Raw genomic sequence first — 26475 nt, 5'->3', positions numbered from 1 at the left:
GTACCGATCTTTCAACAGACTGTATCACGCGCATCATAAATAAATGGCTCTTTTGTCATATCACGCACCTTGCATCACCTGACGCCGACATGGAGTATGCCGGTATGCCACTTCCGTGAGGAATTGTGTGCATTGTGTGTCAATTACTACAAGCTTTGACAGGAGATATGAAATGGTGCTTGTCATTTTCCACATCATTATGTCAGAGAGTGTTCATTCTTCGCCGTTCCCTTTAACAGACACCATCTCAGCACTGCTTGTTTTTCTTCCCCTCGCTCCCATGGCTCAGGCTTCATGGCCGGCTGCACACCTGTACTGATGCTGCTAATTGAAATCTCTTCAAGTGCCCCTTTCCACTTTATCTCTGTATCTGCTCCTGTTACCTGCTTACACTTACACAGCTCCTAATGTGACTTATTCTGTTCTCGGACGTGTTACACTGCAAATCCCTTTTTTTTTTTACCCTCATGCCACAGTGCATTTTACTAGCTACAAATGTCTTTTTCAGACTAAGGACACCCAGTGCACAAGCACACGACATAGAGACCCCCTGTTACATACAGTATAAAAATGTAATTCTAAGACTGGTCTACATTAACATAAAATGCATAAAGTATTATATTAATGTACATATTTGCAAAAATGAACAGAACAAAGCTAAACAGAAATTAACTGAATAGAACAACAAAACAGAATAGAAATGAAAAGAACAGAACAGATCTAAACAAAAAATAATAAAACAAAATTGAACAGAAATGAACAAAACTGAAATAAGCACAAGATATTAGAATAGAATACAAGACAACTTTAATAACGTCTTAAAAAATAAAACAATATTGATTGCAAGCTACTTCATCAGTTGTTGTTATTATTATTAATTTTCAAATACACATTTTTGTAAAAAAAAATGGGTTATCGATAATAATAATAATGATAATAATAGTGCTGGGCAACGATTAATCGCGATTAATTGCATCCAAAATAAAAGTTTTTGTTTACATAGTATATGTGTGTGTGTGTACTGTGTATATTTATTATGTATATATAAATACAGTATACACACATACAGTATTTATTTTGAAAATATTTACATGTATATATTTATATTCATATAATTTATATTATATAGAAATATATTTAATATATAAACATAATATATTTTCTTAAATATATACATAATAAATATACACAGCACACACTCATATACTATGTAAACCAAAACTTTTATTTTGGATGCGATTAATCGTTGCCCAGCACTAAATAAAATTTATAATAATGTTTGATTTAACCCCTTTTTTTCACAAAATTTTGTTTAGGATCTAACAAAAAGTGCAGTACCTCTTATAGCTGGAGACCCCTGAGTTAGAGGGTCCCCACAATCATTAAAAAATTTAAAATTATCAGGAATTTTACAAAAACTGAAAAATACAGGTCTGGAAAGCCATGGGAAATAAATATAGACTTGAAAAGTCATGGATTCATTGTTCTAAAAGTGTGGGAACCCCATAGCCAAGAGGGGTCCATAAAAGAAATATGTTTTCAGCCCGGCTGAGTCAATAATATCCCTTTTGTGTCATGGTATCATTTTCAGGAGTGGGTCAATGGTGATGAATGACTGAAATCACATTTCTGCTTTTTATGTCTGCCCAGTTCTACAGATGCTTTTGGTTACAAGGTATTGACTGAAAGCCTTCATTATGGATCGAAAATGCCCTGTATCTATGAGGGCCCTTCACAAATCTGTGCTCTGCTGAGTTTCTAATGGCATGACAAAGCCAGATGAACCATTTAATGCATTTTAATGACATTGAAATAGGCAGTTTGTTGAAAAACTTAATTTACTGAAGTTACAAAATCAAATAATGGTATTTGTGCATGAGTTATTGTACATAAGATGCAGCTGTAAAGTGCAGCACATTATTCAAGGCTTAATTCTTTTTGGTGCACAGAGGCTGTTAAATAAATGGAGAGAATGAACCAATATCGTATTACCATAATGGCTACCTGTTTAAGTAGAAAGTAAAGACAAAACTGGGCAATGGTGCATTGAGAGATTTACTGACCCCTAACGTAATGCTCTTCTATTATAATACGTCTCTGTATTGACTGAACTGCTTTATGGAACTGTAGTCAGACTGAATTACTCTGTGTTTGATCATCTTGAGTAATTCATATTACAGATCTTGCTTTCAGTCTCACTGCAGGTTTGGGAAATTAATAACACTGAAAAGGTCCCTGGACCTAGAAATCGTCAAACATTTCTTTAAAATAAACAAACAAAAAACTAAAGATGGTTTGTAGGAGCTTGCACTAACACTAAGATATTTCTCTTAGGCATTGAATTTTAAGCATAACCAAAAATGAATGATTTCTTTCACATCCTACAAAGCATGGTGTCCACCCTGATTAAAGTCTTTCCTGTTTCCTCAGATTCAACTTGCTAAACCCCTCAGGACTGATTCATTTGAGAGATTTTTAATGGATCTATTGGAGGCACTTTGCACCCAACCCTGCTGAGATAGTTCATTCCTGAAATATTTCTGTCACTAAGACCAAATAAAATGAAAGAGTTCATTTTTCCCTTTTATACCACCAAAGTGCCATCCTCATTTTGCCTTTGGACAATTTAGAGAGTCATTATCATTAAACTTTCACACGTTCCAGACATTTCTGAATATCAAAGACTGCTTACCCCAGCTGTAATTCTGTTTGAATACAGGAACATTAGGCTAAAAACTATTTTTCTGCCCTTTCCTATCACATTAGTGCCACAAAAGCAGTCAAACATAACAAAGATATCAGCTTAAGTGAAATAATAGAGTCTGGTCTCTGGAGTGGTTAGATGATCCTGTGCAGCAGTACACTGGCCTCCTCCATACTAGATATAAACCTTATATCAAAGGGTCAAAGTTTATGAAAATAATGAACAGATACCATAAGGATTTGCTGACACAAATAGTTTTGGGAAGAAAAAAAACATGGCTAAAAGGTTTTGCTATGTGGTTGCTAAGGTGTTCTGACTGGTTGCTAGGCTTGTTGCAAGACTTGTATGGGTGGTTGCTTAATGACCCAAGTCAGAAGAACCCACATCAACTTTCTAACACTGCTGAAGAAAAACATCCTAAACCAGCCTAAGCAAGTCAGGATTGACTTTGAGATTGACTGGCTCTTGCTAACAAGTTGAAAACAAGCTTGGCCATACTGAAAGACCTGCTTAGGATGGTTTTTAAAAAATTGCATCTTAAACCAGCCTAAGCCATTTTTCTGGTCTTAGCCTAGTCAGGCAGGTCAGTTAGCCTTCCTTTAGAGGGGTTTTGGACACTTTGTAGCTAGTTGCCCAGCTAACCATGCTGAAAGACTAGCTTAGGCTAGTCTTTCTAGTATTAGCCTGGTAAGGCTGGTCTTTTGACTGGTTTTATGGCGGCATTTTTCAGCTAGTCACCCAGCTAAACTAGTTAAATACCTGCTTGGCCAGGGTGAGAGACCATCTTAAACTGGTTTCAACATGTTTCTTTTTCTTCCTTTCTTTAGCAGGAATAATATTCTGGTCCCTAGATATGGCTTGAGTCCCTCCCTCAATATCAATCTATATGCAACTAATACATGATAATAGACCAACGCACAGTCTGCTGGGAGCATTGCTATGAATACTGCTGACAAATAGCCTGGCCCCTGGCCCCAGCTCACCTCTGTCTCTCTGGCGACAGCCAAAACCCACAAATACACACTACAGAGAGGTCGATTTTTTCCTAGGTGGGAAAGAGGTCAACCTGGTCAGGTTTGGAGGCAGCATACTGTCAATCAGTGTGTCTCTAGGCGCCCAAGCACTTCCTTATTAATGCAATACCTGTCAACACAACATATCACTCAAAACATCTTGACCAGTGACATGCTGACCTGGCTTAAAATACCTCTGAGGAGTGGGAGGGGCTTGTGCCTGATGATGTCACAGTCAGTTTCTGGTTGTGTGCTAGACATTTAAATGAACTTGAAGATAATCGTGAGCAAGAAGATGGATTAATTGTATAGTTTGTTTGGATAAAACTAAAGCTGAAATGATCCCTTTCTTCAGCTGTTTGCTGATGCTAAACTCCCTTTGCATTTCATTACAGACGTGACAGTCTTTGCTCCTCTGTTAAAGCCGCTAGTTAACGAGAAAACACACTGCATTATCATTCATCGCTAAGTAGATAGAAGAGTAAAAGGACCATGAGAGAAGTCATAATAAAAGAATAAATATAAAAACAGATAGGTCGTTCTAAATGTTTTAATTTGTAAGAAATTAACAGATGCTCATATGGAAATATTTGTGCACATATTCCAGTCTGTGCATTCAATCTTTGAAACAAACAACCAAAACAGCAGTTTTAATTAAAAAATGTAAAAAAAATGTTCTGCTTTATTTTATAGTAAAATAGAAAAATATGCAGGCATATGCAAATACCGTACATTGGCTGATGGATTAATAATGACATAAACTTTTATTGAAAACAAAAAAAAAATTAGTAGTTGTTCTTAATTTTTATCCTCTTTACTACATTACGTATTCTCCACACGCTGGCACTTATGAGCATTTTATTTGGAGAAAGCCAATAAAATGTGCATTAGTGTCAGTGTAGTTTCAGATTTATAAATGCTGAAGACCAAGTTTTTCACACCAAAGAAATAAAAACATTTTGGTTTTTGCATTTCTGTCTGCGTTCGTAAATTTAAACTAAGAGGCTGAAATTGACTCTGTGCCTGAGCGTGCTGAAAATCCATCACATTTTCTTAAAAATATTTAAATTTAGATTTCATGACCTCAGGCGTAGATCCTTAAGGCTAGAGAAAATATCAATATTGTCAATATCACAAATCAAAAGCATAATAAAAAGCATCTCTAAATAATTGATGTAATAAAAAAACGAATTCATTTCTTTTTCTTTTTTTCAGAAAAAAAAATATCACAAATCAATACTGTAAATCAAATTTCCTGTTAATAATTATATATTGACCTCTGCTTCGGTCCTATATTTAATAATAAAAGCATTATTTCTCCTTAAAAGGTATGAATAAACGCCAATCTCATGTCTCTTAGACACAAACACGAACAAGTGGACCTCATCCAAATTCAGTGTGGTGTGGAGGAATGCTGACAGTACAAAAAAAGCTTTTCTCACTTAGATGCATTACCCAGCAGTTACAGAGTATCATTAGCACGGCTCTGCCGCAGATGGCATTGATGAATCGAAACAATCTTCTCTGTGATTAGGACTTGTGGTAAAAGTGAGAAGGGTCGAAAAAACTTGTGGAAGGAGAAAAGCTTAAGGCAGCCTGAACACTGGGCCCTCCACTGGAGAGAGTTTTGTTTTTTTGGCATTGATGGAGTACAGAATGATATTGTGTGGGTTCAGAAGCTTGAAAATCCTTCATGCTACCATTTTAGAGGGTCTTTATGTTTGGTCTGCAACAGTGAAATCCTTAAGGCTAGATTTAGGGAACAGAAACAAATTCATTTTACTAAGAGTAAATTTAGAGTTAATATTACAAATCTAATTCTAGTGTGTGAATGGGCGAATGAGCTTCACCTGCGCATGATAAACTAATCCTTGGAGAAACAAAGTGGGCAAATGTAATTTCAAGCTGAAAACTGCAAAAGTGACTCAGATTTTAAGCTGGCAAAAAATGCACAGGTGATATACTTTTTCCCCAAGCAGAAAAAAATGTAAATCTAATCTAACAAAATGTCCCAAGAGGCTATGCAAAATAGTGTGACCATGCAAGTATTGACCTGAACACAGCAGCTACCAGGGCTACAGTGGTATGTACACACACACAAATATATATAAAACATTCAAATAAAAAATAAGAAAGTAACGTAAATATACACTACTGTTCAAAAAATTTTCTGGAACTCTCTTATGCTCATCAAGGCTGCATTTATTTGATCAAATAATATTGTGAAATATTATTATAATTTAAATGTAAAAATGTCAAATTTATTTTCCATGTATTTTAAAATACAATTTATTCGTGTGATGCAAAGCTTTATTTTCAGAATCCATTATTCCAGTCTTCAGAGTCACAGGATCCTTCAGAAATCATTCTCATATGCTGATTTGGTGCATTTCTTTTCATTATCAATGATGAATATAAAGTTCAAAATAAGAGCCTTTGAAATAAAACTCTTTTGTAACATTATAAAAATCTTTACTGTCATGTTTGATCAATTTAATGCACCCTTTCTGAATAACACTAGTACTTTTTAAATTTAAGTATAAATACTTTAATTTTTAAATGTATTTAATTCAAATAAAAAATAAGAAAGTAACGTAAATATACACTACTGTTCAAAAAATTTTCTGGAACTCTCTTATGCTCATCAAGGCTGCATTTATTTGATCAAATAATATTGTGAAATATTATTATAATTTAAATGTAAAAATGTCAAATTTATTTTCCATGTATTTTAAAATACAATTTATTCGTGTGATGCAAAGCTTTATTTTCAGAATCCATTATTCCAGTCTTCAGAGTCACAGGATCCTTCAGAAATCATTCTCATATGCTGATTTGGTGCATTTCTTTTCATTATCAATGATGAATATAAAGTTCAAAATAAGAGCCTTTGAAATAAAACTCTTTTGTAACATTATAACAATCTTTACTGTCATGTTTGATCAATTTAATGCACCCTTTCTGAATAACACTAGTACTTTTTAAATTTAAGTATAAATACTTGAATTTTTAAATGTATTTATATATTTATGCATGCATTCTGACTACAAAACATTTTGGGCCTCTTTACATACATTCTACTTCTGCACCAGTCTTCTTCCTGTCTGGTTGGTGATTGACTGGAATACCATTTATATGAGATATGAGAACCTTTGGACCCATCTTCAGTGTCCTGATGGGTGCAAGTGATCAAAAGCTCAAGCCCCGTCTCCATAATCTCTCTCAACCCTCAGAAATTCAGTCTTGAGTTTTGTCCCAGCAGACAGGATGTTGCCAACAGCTGGAAAAATGTTGTTTATTAATCGGTATTTATAGTCACAGACAACAGAGGAAATCAATAGGCACTGCATTCACTGCACATTAAGCCTGAGACGATGCTTCAAGGGCTGTGTGATTGACTGCCACTGCGTGTGTGTGGATACTGTCAGCTCCACAACAATCCACTGTCCAGAGCAGAGGCTTTCCGCAGACACACTCCCCGCCTCATCAGAAACAGATGGATAAAATGTTGCGGAGGGAATCATTAACATACATTCATCGCAAAGTTTTACTAAAGAACAGTAGGTTCACCAGTCAGAGCACTAACCAGTTAACAATGCAGCACACCAGTGTTTGTAATGACAGTGTGGGGAACTGTCATTGAGATAAATGGGAACACTAACAGGAATACATGCAGGTATTGTCAGCAGGGATGAGACAGTTTCTTTAACGACAGCTGAGATTAGGATTCAGGTAGGGAATCAGTCCTGGATCAGCGTGAAAGGCCAGTGTCTGTTCTCAAATCATTAAACAGCACCATGATGCGATGCACACAAGGGGCAGATGGAATACAAAGGTCAGCAATTAAGCAGCATGAAACGGGCACAGACAGAGGAAGCAGGGGGTGGGAAGAAACCCAAAAGCAATAAGCAGAAGAAGATTACTGCATGTCAGAGCTGTCTACATACAAATGCAGTATGCAGTAATCTTATATATATATATATATATATATATATAGAGCGCATAACTGCTGCTCAAGGATCAGTTTCCCCTTCCCAAATCCAAGCCTGACAATGACGGGGCCTGGGTGAATCATCATAATATCTGATAAATAGTTGCCTTCATGAGTTTAAGCAAATTGAATTTCTTGCAACAACTGCCTCATGGCGAATATGCAATAATGATATAGTATTACTCTATCAGTCAAGTGCGTTCGTCAGCCTGGACTCTATGTGGAGAACTCAGCACTTGATTTTTCTCATACACACACAGGGTTTTAATGGTATATGCATTCTTATTTCTCATTGTCTTTTTCAAGAGAATACCTCTCATTCCTGCTGAATGGAATAAAGATCAAACAGACAATTCTGTGTGGAATGTTAGGCGTGACGAGGTGTGTCAGAATAATGCGAGGAAAAAATCTCTTTGAACATGGGATCTGTTCATGTGATGTCAGCTGTGACGATAAATATTTCAACTATTTCAGACAGCTTTCTGTAATATCTGTTGGAAACGCTGAAACATGAGTCTTTTATAATCAGCGGGAGACTGAGAACTATTCAAAAACAACCCAAGACAATGCAACCGGAGTATTCCTTTTGAAAATTACCTATACCTCCGACAAAATTAATTTTGTAGGGTGCCACAAGTTTGTTAAAATTTCCAAAGGGTGCCGCGACAAAAAAAAGGTTGGGAAACACTGCTCCAGCATATTCCACACAGCTGTATTGAGTTCCACCATTCACCATGAACTAAGACTGACAAGAACACACACACACACACACACACATAAAAAAACATAAAAATCTGGAAAATAGTCATAATATAAATAAATGTTCAAAAGTTTGTTCAAAACTGTTCAAACGTTTGGGTTCAGTATGACTTTTTTAAATAAATGAATGTTTATTCAGCAAAATGCATTACATTGAACAAAACTGAGGGTAAATACATTTATAATGTTACAAAAGACTTTAAAATATTTAAAATAAATGTTTTTCTTGAACTTTCCTTTCATTAAATAATCTTGAAAAAATGTATCATGTCTTTCAGAAAAATATTAAGCAGCACAACATTTTTAAAGACCCCAAACTTTTGAACAGTAGTGCACTGTATATATTATATATCAAATATACATTATTGATCTAAAATACTGTATTGTGTATTTGTGTAGCACACTTTAGAATACATATTGTTACAAATCCGTTTTGAACTGTTTGTTTAATAGTGTCTCAATAGTGACTATGGCATGGAAAAACTAATTCAACAAATTAAACAAGTGAACAATTTAAATTTGACAGTCCTAAAAATGCATTTTTGTAACACCCTTTTTCCATTCATATTTTCTACAGACGTCTAGCAGATCCCCTGCAGATCATGGGGGTCCCAGGACAACAGTCTGAAAACCGCTGGATTATCTCACAATGTGAACAGGAAAACTGGTAATGTTTTAACCCAAAACATGCTGAGGAGTAACATCAAAGCACTGGAAATGATTCCCATTTGCTGGGAATGAAGTCTAAACTTCATTCCCAGCAAAAGTTCATTTAATCAAGGTCCAAAAATAATTTACATTTTCAAGAGTCAATAAGCTGTATAGTAAAGAAATTAAATAAGTGGGTTTCAGTCAAATTCATGTAAAATTTTCAGGTTAGCAGCCATAACATTCTGAAAGAACGAAATAGTTCATCATAAATAGTCAAAATAGTCTCAGAGAGGGCTTATTTGTCTATTACAGGCATAATTTTATTCAAATGTATTTTTACACATTTCCAGGCTTACAATTATACAGTGACAAGAAAAAAATTATTGTACTTCTTGCATGGCAACTGAACAAACAAAAGTAAATGACTCTAAAAGGGTCACGACATTAAACATACACTCCACTTCAGATGCTGTTTGTCCATGTGAAGAAGCAACTTGCAAAATTTTAATAATATTAATTTATGATAAATGATTCCTATCCCACTGGAACCAATCATGGGTCTGGATCTGGACTGCTAGTTTGCTAATTGGTGACCTCTGTCCTCTGTGTTTAATTGAGCAAAACAGGCTTTTCTGCATCTGTCGATGAAATTTTATGTAGTAGGTATCAGGTGGCGATGACTGAGAGTGATTTATTAATGTTATTCAGCACAAGCTCCTCTCTTTGAGAAAAAAGAAAAATGCCTACTCTGCCCTTTGGGTATCCAAAGCTTACAGCTGTCAGTATGTGCATTAGCGGAGAGGGAATGACTGGCATCTCGGTAATGAAATGTGAGATAGCCAACATCTGATGAATCGCCTTACTCTTCCCATTTGGTTGCTTCTTGCTTTGCATTTCATTATTATTCCTAAATAGACTGTCTTCTCATCTTCTTTTGCACTGATGCTCAAAGATTTATCTCACAGTATGCTCAAGATGCATCTTTGTAAGTCCCTATGCCTGTGCGGACGGCCTTTTATATTCAAGTCATTTGCACTCAAGGCCAAACCGAATATACTTTCACAGAATGTCAAGTGCAGTAAATCTGGGCAATTATCAGTGTTACGGTCCACTGTCCAATGATTAGGGTTTGTACATCGTACATAAACGCAAAATACAGCAAGGACAGCAGAAATGCAGATACATAAAAGCCATTGTGCCTTAATCTGCTTTGACTGACAACTTACCCATGAGTTGTTCACATTCTTAATTACATTTCAGTCTCCCAGGCAAAAGTTTGAGGTTGAATGAAATATTGAGGTTGCAAAACAATGTGCAACTTCTCATTAACCCAACAATGGAACCTATAATGTCCTTCCTACATTTATTATTGAGAGTGCCATGAAATCCCTTGAAACTACTGAACGAGGGTGAAAGTCCAACTTACTATTCCTTGCAGTACTGAAGCTCAAACAGTAGAGCATGGTGCTAGCAATGCCAAGGTCATGGGTTTGGTTCCCAGGGAATGTACTGGATGCATTATGCATTTGGTAAGGCAGTTTTTTATAAAATCGTCAGCCAACTGCTTAAATGTAAATGTAAATGGCCTAAAGGGGGTTTAAACATTTTGCAAACATTAAACACTGTGCAGGGTTTTAAAAAAAGGGTTTTAATTTTTGTTTTATTAAAAGGGTTTCATGTAGTCATGAAATCTGATCACAAGTGATCATGGGAGAATGGCCTGAGCACTTGTGGTCAGATCATCAGAGACAAATCTTAATACCAGGTTTAAGCAGGGACAGAGGCGTTCATCAGATAGAGACTTCCAATTACAGCTGTACCAGGCCCTCATCTCCTTGACTTTGGGAGCTTTGCTGAGCACGCCGATGAGATAAGGTTGGATTTACACCAAAGATTAAAGCTACAAAATCTGTCTGAAAGAAATCCAACACACACAATTGTACAACAAGAAGCTTTTCAAAAACATACACACAACCAGTGCAGAGGCACTATGAAATGAGTAGCCAAGACCTCTATAAAAGGTTCAAAAATAAATGATGGGAACAGAAAAGGGGGAAAAGATCCCTTGCTCAACCAGATGCTTTTTAATATTCTCGTGGAGTGAAGGGACATTTGGAGAATGGTAGATGCTTAGGTGACTTGTCTCCCTCAGGTCCGTACATCAGATTTGTTTCCTTGTCACACATTATTATTCCTTTATTTAACCAGGAAATCACATTGAGATATTGCTATCTCTTCTTCCAGTGAGACCTGGTCAAAACGGCAGCACATAAAGTTTCATACAAAAAGAATCACAGAGACAGTACCACAAATTACACAATCACAATTCATAAATAAAATCAGATCATGAAAAACAATTACAAGAATCCTTTAAAACATTATACAAAAGACATTTAAAAGTACTCAATGTTGGAAGTGTCAAGATTAATTACATTTTGCAATTCATTCCAGGCCCAAGGAGCATAAACGGAGAAAGCACATTTACCAAATTTTGACAATACCCTTGGAACTATTAACCGAATACAAGAACCTGATCTAGTACAGCGACTATTTATATGGATCGTTAATAAATTAGAAATATAAGATGGTAATTTACCTAATAAAGCCTTTACGATAAATAAGTACATATGTAACACATACTGGCCTATCACCAGCTCTGCCACAGACTTCCAGTCCAGCTGACCAAGCGGTCAGTAAGGGACCCAGGCTTCACCATGACGGGTCCCCATTGGCTTTACTCAATGATCTGTGAGCCTGAGCAAGCTGCCAATTAAGGATGTGCATTTTGGTCATTTGTATGTATATATTCCAATTGGCAAGGGGATGCTGCACCATTTATTTTCTGGATCCTGTCAAGACAAAGTTTGAATGCTGCCTTGACAAAGCCCTATTTGAAGTTTTGAAAGTTTTACAGAGAGAGAAAATTAAAGATATATAGTACGATCAACTGACAGACAGACAGATAGACATGTTAAAAAACATTGCTTTGTTAAAAAAGAGTCACACAATTAATGTGACCATGATCAATCATTTTTGAGTACTTGAAATATGCTACCTGAATATGGCAGCACAGACAACTACAATAAAAGTGCTAAAATTATGTTACGCCCCCTAGCGGTTCGGGGTATGGAATAGAGCAAACATAATAAAGATAGCCTATACCGTAATTTTCCCCGAGACCAACTGCTGCGGAGCAACAGACAGCCAACGACTGAAGTTGCAAACGTGGTTCGCGTTATTTACAATTGTGTACCAATGAGAATAACCAATCACCAAAATAGATACAATTATATACAAAATCAAATTATACAGAAATAAATGATACAAACCACAACAGGGAAGGAACACAAGTGGTGCTAAATCAAAGAAAATAACAAAACCAAGCAAACTGAACCCAACCCTCTATACTAACTGGAAAACAAACGAAAAAAGAAAAAGTCTTCGGCATGACACACGCCCTAGCTAAAACTACACTCACTATCAAAACCATACATCGGGTGGCACACGCTTCTTACCTAATGTGTCTAACATTAGAAAATCTACGTGGGTGCGATATGTATGTCACGTGACGTTCTCTCCTTTCACTTCCCTCTGGGTTTGTTGGAGCATAGCTTAGGTAGGATGCAAACTCAACAACAACCTAAACAAACAAGCGAACCACGCTGAAAACGTACAGAGTGTCAACAAAACACAAGAGCAAAGCTCGCCAACACAAAAGACCTCTTCCTGTCACCGGTGCAGCTTAAATCACAGGTCACGGTCCATGATTGGTTCAAATCCGGCAGTTCATCCAGCCAATCACAAATCCTACATTTAGAAGGACAGCAGAGAACGAATAACAAAGGAAAAGAGGAGGGAACCACAAAAACAAAACTCCTGGCACGTAACACCCCACCCCTTAAAAAAAGTGCTTAAAATTTGCTTCTAAAGCAATATATATTGCCACAATTTCACTGATGCTTCATTAGAAACCACAGTAATTATATTTTAAACTGCCTGCAACTTATCTTCTCCATACATCAGTCCCCAGAGAGTGGAGGCTCAAATCGACCGGAGCGCAAAAAGCAGGGCTAAACACAATAGTATGAAAAATTAAAGCACACCTGGGAGGACACAGCAGCTCTCCAGAGAGACGTCTGATTCACTGCATTTGAATTATTGATCAGAGACCCTGCTGACAGCTGTACATATGAGAAAAGCCTCACATGTTTGAGAACCGTTACTGACTTGTCTGCTCAGGTTTACATAGTACTACTGATCCATGACAAGAGAACAGGCTAGCTTTCTGAATTATACATTAAAAGTGGTCTGTCCTTTGCTATGGTATGGCAGGTAAAGGTGATCACAAGAAGACATATTTATATACCTCTATTCACAACAAAGCCTGTCAGCAGACAACAGTTCGATTGTGCTATATACTTAAGTTTTACTTCAACTTGTTGTTTTGTCACATAATAGGGATGTTCAGATACTAGTCACGAGTGTGCATGCCTGCTAAAATGCCAGCGCTAATGTCAGCGTTGTTTTGTTAGTAAGGCATTGTACCATTCGAGCACCCAACCTGTTGTTCGGCCACCCGTGTGGCCATTGCAGAAGTGGAAAATGTTCAAAACCATTCTTTGTCCAATTTGTACTCTTTTAAAGGAATTGTTCACCCAAGAATGAAAAATTTGCTGAAAATGTACTCACCCTCAGGCCATCCAAGATGTAGCTGAGTTTGTTTCTTTATCGGAACACATTAAAACAAAACAGATTAAAACTTCTGAATAATCCACAAGTAATCCACATGATGCCAGTCCATCAGTTAAAGTCTAGTGAAGCAAAAAAAGTGTGTGTTTGTAAGAAACAAATTCATAATTAGGCGTTTTAACGTAAACCATTGCTTCTGGCCAAAATACGAGTGCATAATTTATAATAATGCTTCCTCGAGTGAAAAAGTCCATCCCCTGTTGTCTTTTCACATTGAAATCCACCGACATATTTTAGATGGTTTTCGCTTGTAAATGGCTTCATCTGTGAATATTTGTCTCCTAGTTAAGATGAGGTGACATTTATGGATTATGCATATTTTTTGGATTTATGGATTGAGAATATTTCAGACGGAAGCCACAGTCTGAAGTGAAAAATGTCAAACACGCAGCTTAGACGTTAATTGATGGACTGGAGTAATGTGGATTACTTGTGGATTATTGTGATGTTTTTATCAGACTCTCATTCAGACGGCACCCATTCACTGCAGTGGATCCATTTCTCCAAATCTGTTCCGATGAAGAAACAAACTCATCCACATTCTGGATGGCCTGAGGATGAGTAAATTTGCAGCAAATTTTCATTTGTGGGTGAACTATTCCTTCAAGTACACTCGCACTCAAACTGAATCTAGTCAGCTAGCATGAAAAACAGAAAGACGTCACCCTTTTCCGCCGGTGTCTCATTAGAAAGCGTGCTGATGGCATCGGTGGTACGAACCAAAGTGTTGGCTTCAGGCCCTGTGTTGATAGTCGTCTGTCAGGATAGGATCTCTCCAACTCCTCCTCCTCTTTTCAAGTTAATGGAGTGCTTTGATGACATTAGGCATTTCCTCTGGCTGCAACACGCGTAGGGGGAAATGAAAGTAACATATTGGCCCCTGATCGATATCTGGATGGGAGACGTGGGGGGAATACAGCAGTGGCATCGAGAGACTGCGTCACCACTGCAGCTCGAAGATGTGATGAGAGTGTGTTCAAGGCGAAGCAATGAAAGTGCCGATCAATGCAGTCGAGACCCTGGAAAGATTCATGAATGAATCATGCTCACAGAGGTCTTTCAGCATTTAGACCTGGATCTCCAGAGCAATTCCTATGCTAATAGACTCAAGGGTTATTATAATAGGGCATGTAAACAAATAATTATGGCTGAGATAGATAGATCATATATGAAGCTATTAATATCTCTTGAGTTAATTCTGAGAGGCTGTCACAGTTTATATTATTAGTGTCGTTCCGTATCAAGTCTTAAGGCTTTTTTGAGTGTCAGCTATGTGATGATTTTTTTGAGCATCAGTGAGAACTGCAAATTAATTTATGGATGATAATTAATTCAATCATTTTATGCTACCCGATGCGATTCATCCAATACCGCAAACATGTCACATTATTCAGAGTGACAAGGTAACATTTTTTTCCACAAGTCAGCCCTTTTCTTGTGACCAAAAAAGGAGTGCAAACAAATAACTCACACAGATGCTTATATCAATCTGTCTGCCACAAAACAAGCCAGCAGCGATACATAAATTCACAGCAGGAAGGAAACTATACCACGACAAACTTGCTTATGAATCAGAGCTACTGGCAGACTCCAAGGGTTATTGGCCATTGGAGTATTTCTTTCATTTATTTTTGCAAGACTACAGACAAATTTTCCACTCTGATGTGTGTGGCATTACATGACTTTGCAATTTCAGCAACATAGTAGAAAATACATTTCCTAATCAGTATTGTTTTTCAGTAAAAACATCTAAACGTCCTCATAAAATGAATAATCTATTATCATTTACTCACCCCCTCATGTTGTTCCAAACCTGTATGACTTTCTTTCTTCTGTGGAACAGTAAACATTTTAAATTTTTATTTGTTGTTTTACAGGTTTGGAACAACATGACGGTAAGTAAATGATGACAGAATTTTCATTTTTTCACTCTCCTTTATTCTAATATGCTGATTTGGAGCTATTGCAGGGAAATACATAAAAGGATGTGAAACCAATGATAAAAACAGCCATGGGAAACCAAGTGGCACATATGTCAGGCATACAAAATAGTTCTCAGAGAATCCACTCCTACTGTTCTGATGAAGCCTGTAATTAACGGCCTGCTATGTGGTGACATTAATTAGCATCAAAGTTATAAAGCCTATGAAGTTTGCACCGACAGGGCCTTTGGCCTCTATTTATGGATCAGTCAGGTAGGAGGACCAACTGTCACTAAAGGAGAAGCTGAATTATTCTTAGTTAATAGCAGCCTTTCCACGCATTACAGATTCAGAGATTAATATGCATGTTCAAGCCAATTAAAACAGAGGACGTTCTCTTTCATGTGCAAAAACTGTACAAGGATCACCAAAAATGTGGTTACGCAAATGTCGTCTGGCTAATTTTAGAAATAATCACAAGGTCACGTTTGAGAATATAGGAAAGTCGAGAGAAAATGAGTGTGAGGAGCACTACATTTCAGGAACACTTCATGACCACTTTGACCCCAGATCAGGACACAGAGCAGACAGGCTATTCATCTTTTTTTGCACGCTCACAGTCTGAGCAATTAGGGGTCCCTCTATAACTGGCTTTCTGAACCCAACTGCGGCATGATTATAATAAATTGCTCAATTAACGCTAGCCTTGCAGTATAAACAATTTGCTGGTCCGAGTTGATGTTTGATTCGGATTTCCAACTAGTGGTAACGAGTTGCCGGGCTTATCTGCCCCTCAGACAAAAGTCTAATTTGTGCCCTGATTCCATGGACAAGGCTAGAAAAATCTGAGCAATTACAGTGACAAATGGACATCTCATTACCCTGAAGACTGAGACGGGCTATCAGTGTAGGTGTCTTCATAGAAGTTAAAAGGCTTGTTCCAAATTAATGCCTCCATAAACAAACCAACAAACCAACTGTTTTAATAATGCATGCCCACACTTCTCAGAGCATATAGCTCAGAGGTGGAGCTTTACGATTCCTGAACATCTCTGAGACTTGACCTCTATGTGATTAATGTTAAGTACAGACAATAGCCGGCTGGCTTAGTGGTTGACAGGGTGATTGATCTGTCCTCATTACCAGCTGTAGAAGAGGAAGAGCTTACTATGTGTCAGCATCTATGTCCATGTCCTAGCAGACTGACACTTCTCCTACTTCTTACCTACTTCTGTTTCTCCTCCTCTTCCCTTGGTTCATTCTCAGTTTTCCTCATTTTCTACATAGAAAATTACATACATACACAGTGGTTATGGGATGAGCAGTTCACTGATTCAAAATAATTTTAGTACACTGTCATTAAATATTTGCTTTAAATCAAAGCTTGTAATGTTGTGATTAATTTCAGATTGAAATATTCTTAAATAATAATAATAATAAATATTAAGTTAAGTGAAATCTATATGTTTAATATTATATTGGTTTAAAATCAATAACTACAGTGTTCTATATTTTAAAAATCAATAGTTCTATATTTTGCCACATTATTTTTAAATAGATTACTTTTAGAACTGCTTTATAGGATGAGCACTGATTCAAAATAAGTTTAATACAATGTCATTTAATTTTTGTTTTAAATCATTGTTGTGGTTCATCTCAGAGCTGGTTGTTGTACAGTAGTACATGGAAGTCTTATTTTAATCTTTATGGAGAAAATGAATGGGAAAAATACTTCCTTGTGAAAAAAGTAGATGTTCTCTATTGCACTCTGTTCTACCTGACTTTACACTTCCTCCTCATGAAACTCCAGTCAGGCTCTAATTAACAAGCTCTTTGGGTGACGACTAGGATTTCCTTAGAAGGAGGAACTCTGGAATGATTTCCAGTGATGTGTGCAGCATTGCACAGGGTACTCTGTAAATAAAAGCCAGTGAGACTGCAGGCAGTGAACTGGGCCAGTGTGGACCAATGTCAGGTTCACCAAAGCCAACAAAGGGATGTGATTCACCATAATGGAAAAGAGAACGATGCTACCAAGGCTGCCACTGTGTGACATACCACCATATGAGTCACTATGAGTGAGGGAGAGAAAGTAGAAGATTGCTGTGAGGAGTAGATTAAGCTTACTGTGAAAAACTGTTAAGAGATCTTGTCATTTCTTGGCACGAGGGACAAATGAACCACTACAGAATTTAATTAAAATAGAAAACACATTACAAGAAAACACGCTGTATCAAGTCGATGCCTGATTCAGGAAGGAATCATTCTTTTGAGTCAAATCTTTACAATGACTCATTTGATTCATTTCATAAAACATTTCACTCACCTCCAGTGAGTTTCCAGTGTTTGCCTCCAGTTCAACTCTAATCTGGTTGCAATGGTTAAAATCTCTATTGAGAGATTATAAGTGAAAAAGGACTTAAATTTAAGTGCTTCAAGCATTCTGCGTGAATCTCTTTTTCATTTGGGCGAATAATCCTTTAACAAAAGGACAGATTTATAAATATATGCTCAGAGAAATTCACTAAAACATCCTTGCTCTTGTAAATAGTTTAAATAAAAATCACTCACACTCTTACAACACAGGTGAAATGAGGCAAGCTTTGCTACACTATGTATTTAGGGCAGAAGATTATCTAAAACATGTCAGGATGTCCCTGGCGGCACCTCCATGTCCCTGATGGGACGTTTGAGAGGCGTTCCAACACACGCTCTCCTCCTGAGCGGTGTTTAATTAACAACACAGGAATCCTAATTATGGAGACCTCAGCATTGATTTTATTTAAGCAAGATTTAACCAAAAACAGCCTCAAGAGACGTTCAGAGCAGCTGGGGAGGCTCAAATGGAAGATGAATTTCTTTGCAAGTGCCCGAAAATACCTCTCATTAAAGGCTTATAATCAATGTGCCCTCTAAAATGCATCATCAAAAACACGCTCACTCTATGTCCACACAAAGCATTATGGAAATAGTTTCTCAAAAGGTCAAATGCAAATTTGATAGAGGTAAGGACGGACAACTTTTCTAATTTCGTAACTCAAAAATTCTTCACCAAACTTTTTTATTTGATCTATATCAAGTGTAAAATTACCTGTCATTCCAACTCAAATGAAACCTTTGGAAACCCTGTAAAATGAGTTAAGCAACCTATTATGTGTCCCCATTAAAAGGAATATTTAACAGCTGTGGCCTTGCTTTATATTTCTAGCATAGCTTTTAGGAACTTCACATGGTCCTTCCATTATTTAATTGTCAAAATATGCCCATTAAGCTACCATACATTTCTCAAATTGAGCTAAAAAGAGAACAGAAATTATTAGCTCTATTTAGGAAAGAATGAGCAGCACTGATATGTCAACACGGCCGTGGGATGGACGAGATAAAATAGAGGGATGCAGGCATGCAGACAGAACTGAGAGGAATGAGTCTGATGTCATAACACGCCTTGAAGATAAATATTTTCTTATAATATAACATATCCGCATGAGGGACTGCGTTGTGTCTAATGGCACTTTACTCGCTCAGAGAATACTGTTTTAGTTGCTAAGCAACGGTTACATAAAAAATAAGCTTAAATCTGAATCCCCTTTGCACATGAAAGTGTCTGGGGATAAAGTGGGGGAGTATTCCACAGTTTTTAAGAAGAAGGGAATGAAGATGAAGACAAAAGACAATTAATTATAGGTGGGAGAAACTCACATAATTACACTTCTTGCGAAGCATCACAGTACCTTCATTTTTTCCTCCTCCTTATCATCCACAAATGTCTGCAATTAATTCAGCCTGAACTGCTTAACATAGATTCCATTAAAACTTTGTTTTGTAGATAATTTCAGTTGTAGGTAAGTCTCAGATGTGCCATTTTGTGTTTTTGTAAACTTTATCAACTTCTCATTCACATTATCAAATTGTCCATTTAAAGGGCTCTAAAATAGACTTTGTGCTTAATCTTTGTATATGAACAAATAAGGGCCATTTATTTAGAGAATCCTCTATGTTTTCAGTGGTAAAGATATCAGACACACTTTTACAGGGCTTTACAGCGAGCATCTTAAGTATTTAAAGGTCACACGTCACTACATAGAACATTACTAATAGAATTCAGCAGCACATCTGGCAATAACTGAGACAATTTGAATCACTTTAACTCATTGTTAATCACGCATAATGAATTAAACTCTTCACCCTTGGTATACGCATGAACCTCCTCCAATATATGAAACACAAAAATATGTAGTTTGTGATTTCCGCAGTTTCCTAGAATAAGCATTCTTAAATCATGCGAATTACCTCCTCATTGTTTGCTATTTTCACAGTTTCTTTGCATTGTAGTTGTCATGTTTGCTGCATCTCCTTGAGTTACATGTCTTGTGGTGATAGAAAGAATGCATCTCCTGCCTTCATGAGGAAATTTTAGGCATTGCTGTCTTTTTATGTGTGGAATGTTAAGAACTATGCATGATGGGTTGAAAAGCTTGATGCTGTATTAAATGGGTGTATACAGTATACGTAACATCATCTTCCTATTTTGAAGAAATCCACGTATTAAAACATTACTTGCGGCAACATATCTTTTTTATAAAAAGTATTATTCAGAGAGAAAATGCAATGAAAGTAGACCAAACAACATCATCAGTGTGTGCACATGTGGCACTGTGCGACCCAATGGAAAGCCAGTTTACTTGTCCAATGAGAAATGGTCAACATTGCAGTTCAGCTGGAGCATTTGGCTTCACTTTTCGTGAACAATGCTGTGTGACAACGAGGAAGGATTACTGCAATTGCAAAAATAAAATAACATAAAAAAAAAAATCTTGCTAATTTTGACACACACCTAAGGTTTCCATTTGGCTTCTGACTTAGCTCATTACTAAAAGTCTGTGACAATGAGGAAGGATTACTGCAATTGCAAAAATAAAATAACATAAAAAAAATAATCTTGCTAATTTTGACACACACCTAAGGTTTCCATTTGGCTTCTGACTTAGCTCATTACTAAAAGTCTGTGACAATGAGGAAGGATTACTGCAATTGTAAAAATAAAATAAAGTAAAATGATAACATAAGATAAAATATAAAAAATAAAATAAAAGGGATTTTACTCATTTTGACACATCTAAGGTTTCCAACTCTTGTGCTACAGTAATTTAACAATGAAGGTGACATCCAAAGCGATTCTGTCTTTTCACCAACCCTAGCATGCGAGAACCGCTGGTGTCAGATGCCCCGATTCTGCTGAGCTCAGTTTCAAATGATGTCCTGAAACCTGAAATCTGTGAGGGCACACCCGAAGAGGTAAAAATTAATCTTCTACTAACCACAGCACTGTCTCTGACATACAGAATAGATCCCGAACCAGCTAAAACATTAAGGGCAGATAAATTCCACAGTAGTAAGTAGGACAATGCACATCTGGTGGACGACAGCCAGTGGATTATAGTCTCTATTTGATGCTAATGCTAATATTCTTTGCTGTTCTTAAAGGTCACATATTTTACACCTTTCTGGAGTTTTATTTTAGGTTTTGATGTCCTTAAGAATATATATTTGCGGTATAAGTACCAAAAACCATCTCAATATATTTTTACAGCTCCTCTCTCAGGAGCTCTGCTGAGAACAGGTCGATTTTGGCCTGTCTAATTAATATTCATGAGCCTCTCTTCTGATTGGCCTGTTGTTTTCTGAGTGACGCACGGCCAGGCCAACCACAGGTAACTAGGGTCAGCCGACGTCACAGCGCTAGCTGGAGGCAGCAAAACAAAGGGGAAACTGGAGGCGGCCCATTCAAACCAGCGCACTGAGTGCAGATTCGGCTACATAAGGAGCTTAAAATATCATCTTGTTGTGATGTTGAGTGCCAGAATCGACGTAATACAGCCTCAAATTAGAAATTTGATCGCATATCTGCTGCCACTGCCAGACAAAAAAACCGACGACAGCTGTGGTTAAACGCGATAAAACGAGCAGACTGGACAGAAACGATCGTCAAAAATGCTCACGTTTGCAGCGCACACTTCTTATCAGAAAAGGTTCAATAAAGTATTGTCTTTTGTTGTTATGGGCGCGTCTACAGATTTCTTGCATCTCACGACTATGTCGTGTATGAAATAATGTCTGTGCATGTGTGTGTAAAACAACAAACTGACGATTTATATATAATCATCTGTAATTGTATATACATTGTTGTGATTAATTGTGGCTGGAACAATAATGTAGCTGTAAAAATAGTTGCCTGCTGAAATTGAAATGTATATACATCTTCATCATGACTAGATAGACACGGTGAGTTTGTCTTTACTATACACGTTAGATGTGATCCACCTCATAGTAACAATCCTGTCAGATCGTCCATCCTTTGAGTGAGAGTGTAACGTTACAGGTCGGCCGATCTGGTTTCGTGGTTAAAGTTAACCTTTTCGACATGTTTCCGTGCTGTCGTTGCTCAGCAATGGCATGGACGCGATGTTGTCTGGGGGTTTGGCAAAAGGAGAGTGGGACGGTGGGCGGTGCTCGGGGTGGTGACTGAAGGCGGTGACTGTGTAGTTCTGACGTCAACTTTTTACGGAAGTCACAACGGTTCGTGAAAAATCACAGCTACTTTATGCAGGCTGTGTGCATTTTACTGTGGACTGACTGTTTTGAAACTTATAAGGTAGTTAAATAGCCCCTAGACCTCAGTAATCATGAAAAAAGCCAGGAAATTTCAGTTTTGACAATATAGGACCTTTAAATAAATGCAGACTTGTTGAGCATCTTATAACCCCAAACTTTTGAACAGGATATAGGGTCTATATAAGGCCTATATGCCAAAGTTAAGCGTCTGAAGCCAAGACTAGTTAAAACAGGCTCAAAGTCTCTATACTAAAAAATGCACACATCACCTATATATTTTCACAGTAATTATCCAGCCACCCAGCGAGCAAGTTCATAACGAGTAAACCAGAAGTGCAGTGCGTAAGACTGTGAATGTATCTGACAGAAAGGAGGTGAGCATCTTTCTGTGATGTCCTGCACTGTGAAGGGTTTTTTTCTTCATGTGAGTTACAGCTTAAAGACCACCTCTGCTACTTGAGGATTAAAAATATTGAAATTTCCGTATGAATTTCATTCCATCTCTTTCAAACGGCTGTGGACAGCTCTAATGAGGTTTTCTCTCTTGTGCTGTCTTTCTCTCACACACACACACACACACAGCTGTCACATTAACATACCTTTCACCCTCCTAAACGTTACATCAAACAAATGACATGAAAGACCTCTCTGTGGACTGAAATTGCCTGACAACAAGTTTTAGTAAGGGGCAGGCAATAAGAGAGCCCTTATAAAATATTATTTTCTATAACTGCCCATTTATATCTTGAGTGTCAAAACATGACACATCTATCACCTTGATTTGGATGAGAGGAAAGATACGCTTTAATCTTAAAGTGCTGTTTTCATGGTATGCATTTTAAAGCTGTTATTTTTGTACCTGGATAATTCGACAAGCTGAAGACAGAACATGCACTGACAGATTAAAAACCCTCCAAAATGTCTCAAACTACACTATTTTATCTCCTACGCTGGATTGAAATAAAATAGATTCAACCCAGTCCAAATGGAATACAGTAGAACAAAATATTCATGTACGGTCCCGAAAACCTTTAGAGCCCTGAAAATCGGAAAACTACAAATCATTGTGTCATCTTTTTCCAGCACACTTTCCTTTAAAACAGATTTTAATAAACCACATGCTTCACTAAACCCATAGACATTCCACATTCATTTTATCTTTTATATCCGTACTATTTTGTTTAGCAGAGAAATCTTCATTTATAACATCTATGCTGTGTGCATGTGTTTTGAGACTATGGAAAGACTATGCAAAGGAAGGTGTTTTGTGTCAGTGATTTGAATTTCATGATTCTATTATACACTTCTCTGGCAGTCGTCACAGCGCTAGCTGGAGGCAGCAAAACAAAGGGGAAACTGGAGGCGGCCCATTCAAACCAGCGCAGATTCGGCTACATAAGGAGCTTAAAATATCATCTTGTTGTGATGTTGGGTGCCAGAATCTAAGTAATACAGCCTCAAATTAGAAATTTTATCAGTGAAAAATCACAGCTACTTTATGCAGGCTGTGTGCATTTTACTGTGGACTAAATAGCCCCTAGACCTCAGTTATCGTGAAAAAAGCCAGGAAATTTCAGTTTTGACAATATGGGACCTTTAAAGGACTGTCTGAACTACGGGAGCATGTTAATACAGTTTACCTTGCATTAGATCCTCCTCATCCATGTCCCAGGGCACACAGCCAGGCCAGCGCATACTGTCTTCCGTCCAGAACCTGGGAGACGCCAAAACTCTCTCCATCCCGGTGTAACATTACCAAACTAAGGCTGCCGGTCGTTGTAGTACATTCAGGAATCTCCTCAGTCTTATTGACCCATCCATTGCTGCTACAGCAGCTGGTGCAGCCCTCCCCATCCCCCTTTACTCACTGTAACACTTTCTCGCCCTGCCCAGGAAGATGGTTCGTTTCTCTCTCACTGTCTTTGTCTTACTGAACCCTCCCATCATACTTTAATCACAACCACTTACTGTGCAGCAATGTCACAAATATGTGATATACATACAGTATATATATGCAGGTAATAGCTTTGAAATACCATAGCTAAAGTGTGACTGGTCTAATACTAGCTTTGACAGGATGGCTTTAATATCTTGACTAGAGAAAACACCATCCACAACCACTGGGTAAGGGGGTTTGGGGCACGTTGCTTTGACTCACTTTAACAGATTAACTTCAGTGGCATATTGCATTAATTTGTGTGTTTTTGTCATATTTTTTTTTCTTAAAGAAAGTGCATTTATTTATGGTTATGGATAAATTAAGTGCAGAAGAGAAAAAAAATAAAACAATAAAAATACTAAAGATTTGCTAGGAAGTGCACTGTGCTGACCACAGAGGACAGTCAATTGCGCCTGTCAAAATGTCAGCAATTTTATTGGGGCTGTCAGTCATTAGTCGCTGAGATGCATAATATTTTATGCTAGCCTGTACTAAATGCTAGCTCAGCTGTGTGCGTTCATAAAATGTGCTATAAGTTTCAGTGACAGAATAAGAGAGCAAAGAGAGGTGTAAAAGAAGGGAGAGACTAAGTAATTCAAGGGCACACATAAAACTCAGTCTGGCGCAGGGTGTCCATGTCATTACACTGCAGTAGGGCCTAATGGAGTCCAGATGGACTTCTCCTCACTTGAGTCGCTGAGATGTCAAATCAAGCAGTAAAATTTCCAGTAATCCTCCCCAGCCTTTGGCCTTCACTGTTTGCCTTTAGCCTCTGGCCTTCCATGCCCTGGACCTGTCCTCAGTCAACCAATACTACAGCTCCACCTGTCAGGAGCTGCTCCAGGGCTCCAGGAGGGACGGCCTGGGATACTCGGAGTCTGTGAGGGAGGTGGGAATAGTGGGCACTTTCAAACACAGAATTCCACAAAGCAGCAGTCTGGTCAGCACTCAGAGCTGCTGCTCACTTTACATGTGAACAGGGCAAATCTTAAAAGGTGCAGAAGCAAACTTATTCTAAGAGTAAAATGACTAAAATATGAGCAGATAAGTGGTATTGTTAGCTAAACTAAAACTATTAATAAGTGTTTTTGGTAATTGAAGAATGGCAACTAACAGAAATAAATATGTTTAAGTACTAACATTTTTAAAAACTGAAATAAAACAAACAAAAAAAGACAACAGCTATTAAAAATTGTTTTTGATAATTGAAATAAATCTTAAAATAAAATATAAATGGTAACACTTTACAACTAGGTTCCATTTGTTAACAATAGTTAACTACATTAGTTAACATAAACTAACAATGAAAGATACTACAACATTTATTAATCTTAGTTAATGTTGATTCCAACATTTATTAATACATTTTTTAAATCAAACGTTGCATCTGTTGCTCCATCTATTATCTAATGTTATTTAATGGACCTGAGCTATAATGGACTAACAAATATGTTCAAGTTAAAGTACTAAAATTATTATTACAAATAAAAATAAAATAAAAAAGCTGTACAGATATACAAACAAAAATGACAACAGCACTTTTTTTTACTAAATTAATAAAACGAAAAACTAAGGGTGCTTTCACACCTGTAGATCGATTGCTTTGTTCCGAAACAGGGATTCAAATTATTACATGTTGCTTTTTATTCTTGGTGCGGTTCGCTTTCAAACGGTAAAGTTTCTAAACGGACCAAATTTGTTAATACAAGTCACGCGCGAGTAAACTGTTGTCTCATTGGTCAAAGTTCCATGGTTTATTTTCCGGGATTCCACTGAGCTGTCACAGCTGTCGAGTTCGTTTTCAATCGAGCCGAGACCACCTCATTCAGGCGATCTCGGACCGATTGTTTTGGCGCGGATCCGGGCGCGATTGCCGTGTTCACATATGCCCAAACGAACCGAGCTAAGGGGGGAAACGCGCCAGGTTCCGAAACAACGAGCCAGGTGTGAAAGCACCCTAAAACAAAAAAAAATTTAAATATTAAATAAATGCTAATTCAAAATATTAGTAAATATTATAATAGTACATATAATAAAAGTATAGTATAGAATAACACTGGACCAGATAAGGGGATAGCTCAGCCAATGATAATTCGGTCATCATTTATTTAATCATATCATTTTATTTATTAATT

General features: G+C 37.3%; 1 protein-coding gene across 1 annotated transcript in view; it reads right to left on the bottom strand.

Moving 5' to 3' along the window:
- Positions 1-26475, bottom strand: part of LOC107749453 (kazrin-like) — a 146848-nt gene that overhangs the window by 32642 nt on the left and 87731 nt on the right. The window lies entirely within an intron of this gene.

The sequence above is a fragment of the Sinocyclocheilus rhinocerous genome, unplaced genomic scaffold (assembly GCF_001515625.1).
Source record: "Sinocyclocheilus rhinocerous isolate Xijiao unplaced genomic scaffold, SAMN03320098_v1.1 scaffold889, whole genome shotgun sequence".
Lineage (NCBI taxonomy): Eukaryota > Metazoa > Chordata > Actinopteri > Cypriniformes > Cyprinidae > Sinocyclocheilus > Sinocyclocheilus rhinocerous.
The sequence above is the reverse complement of the archived record's forward strand: the minus strand, read 5'-3'. Positions and strand labels throughout refer to the sequence as shown.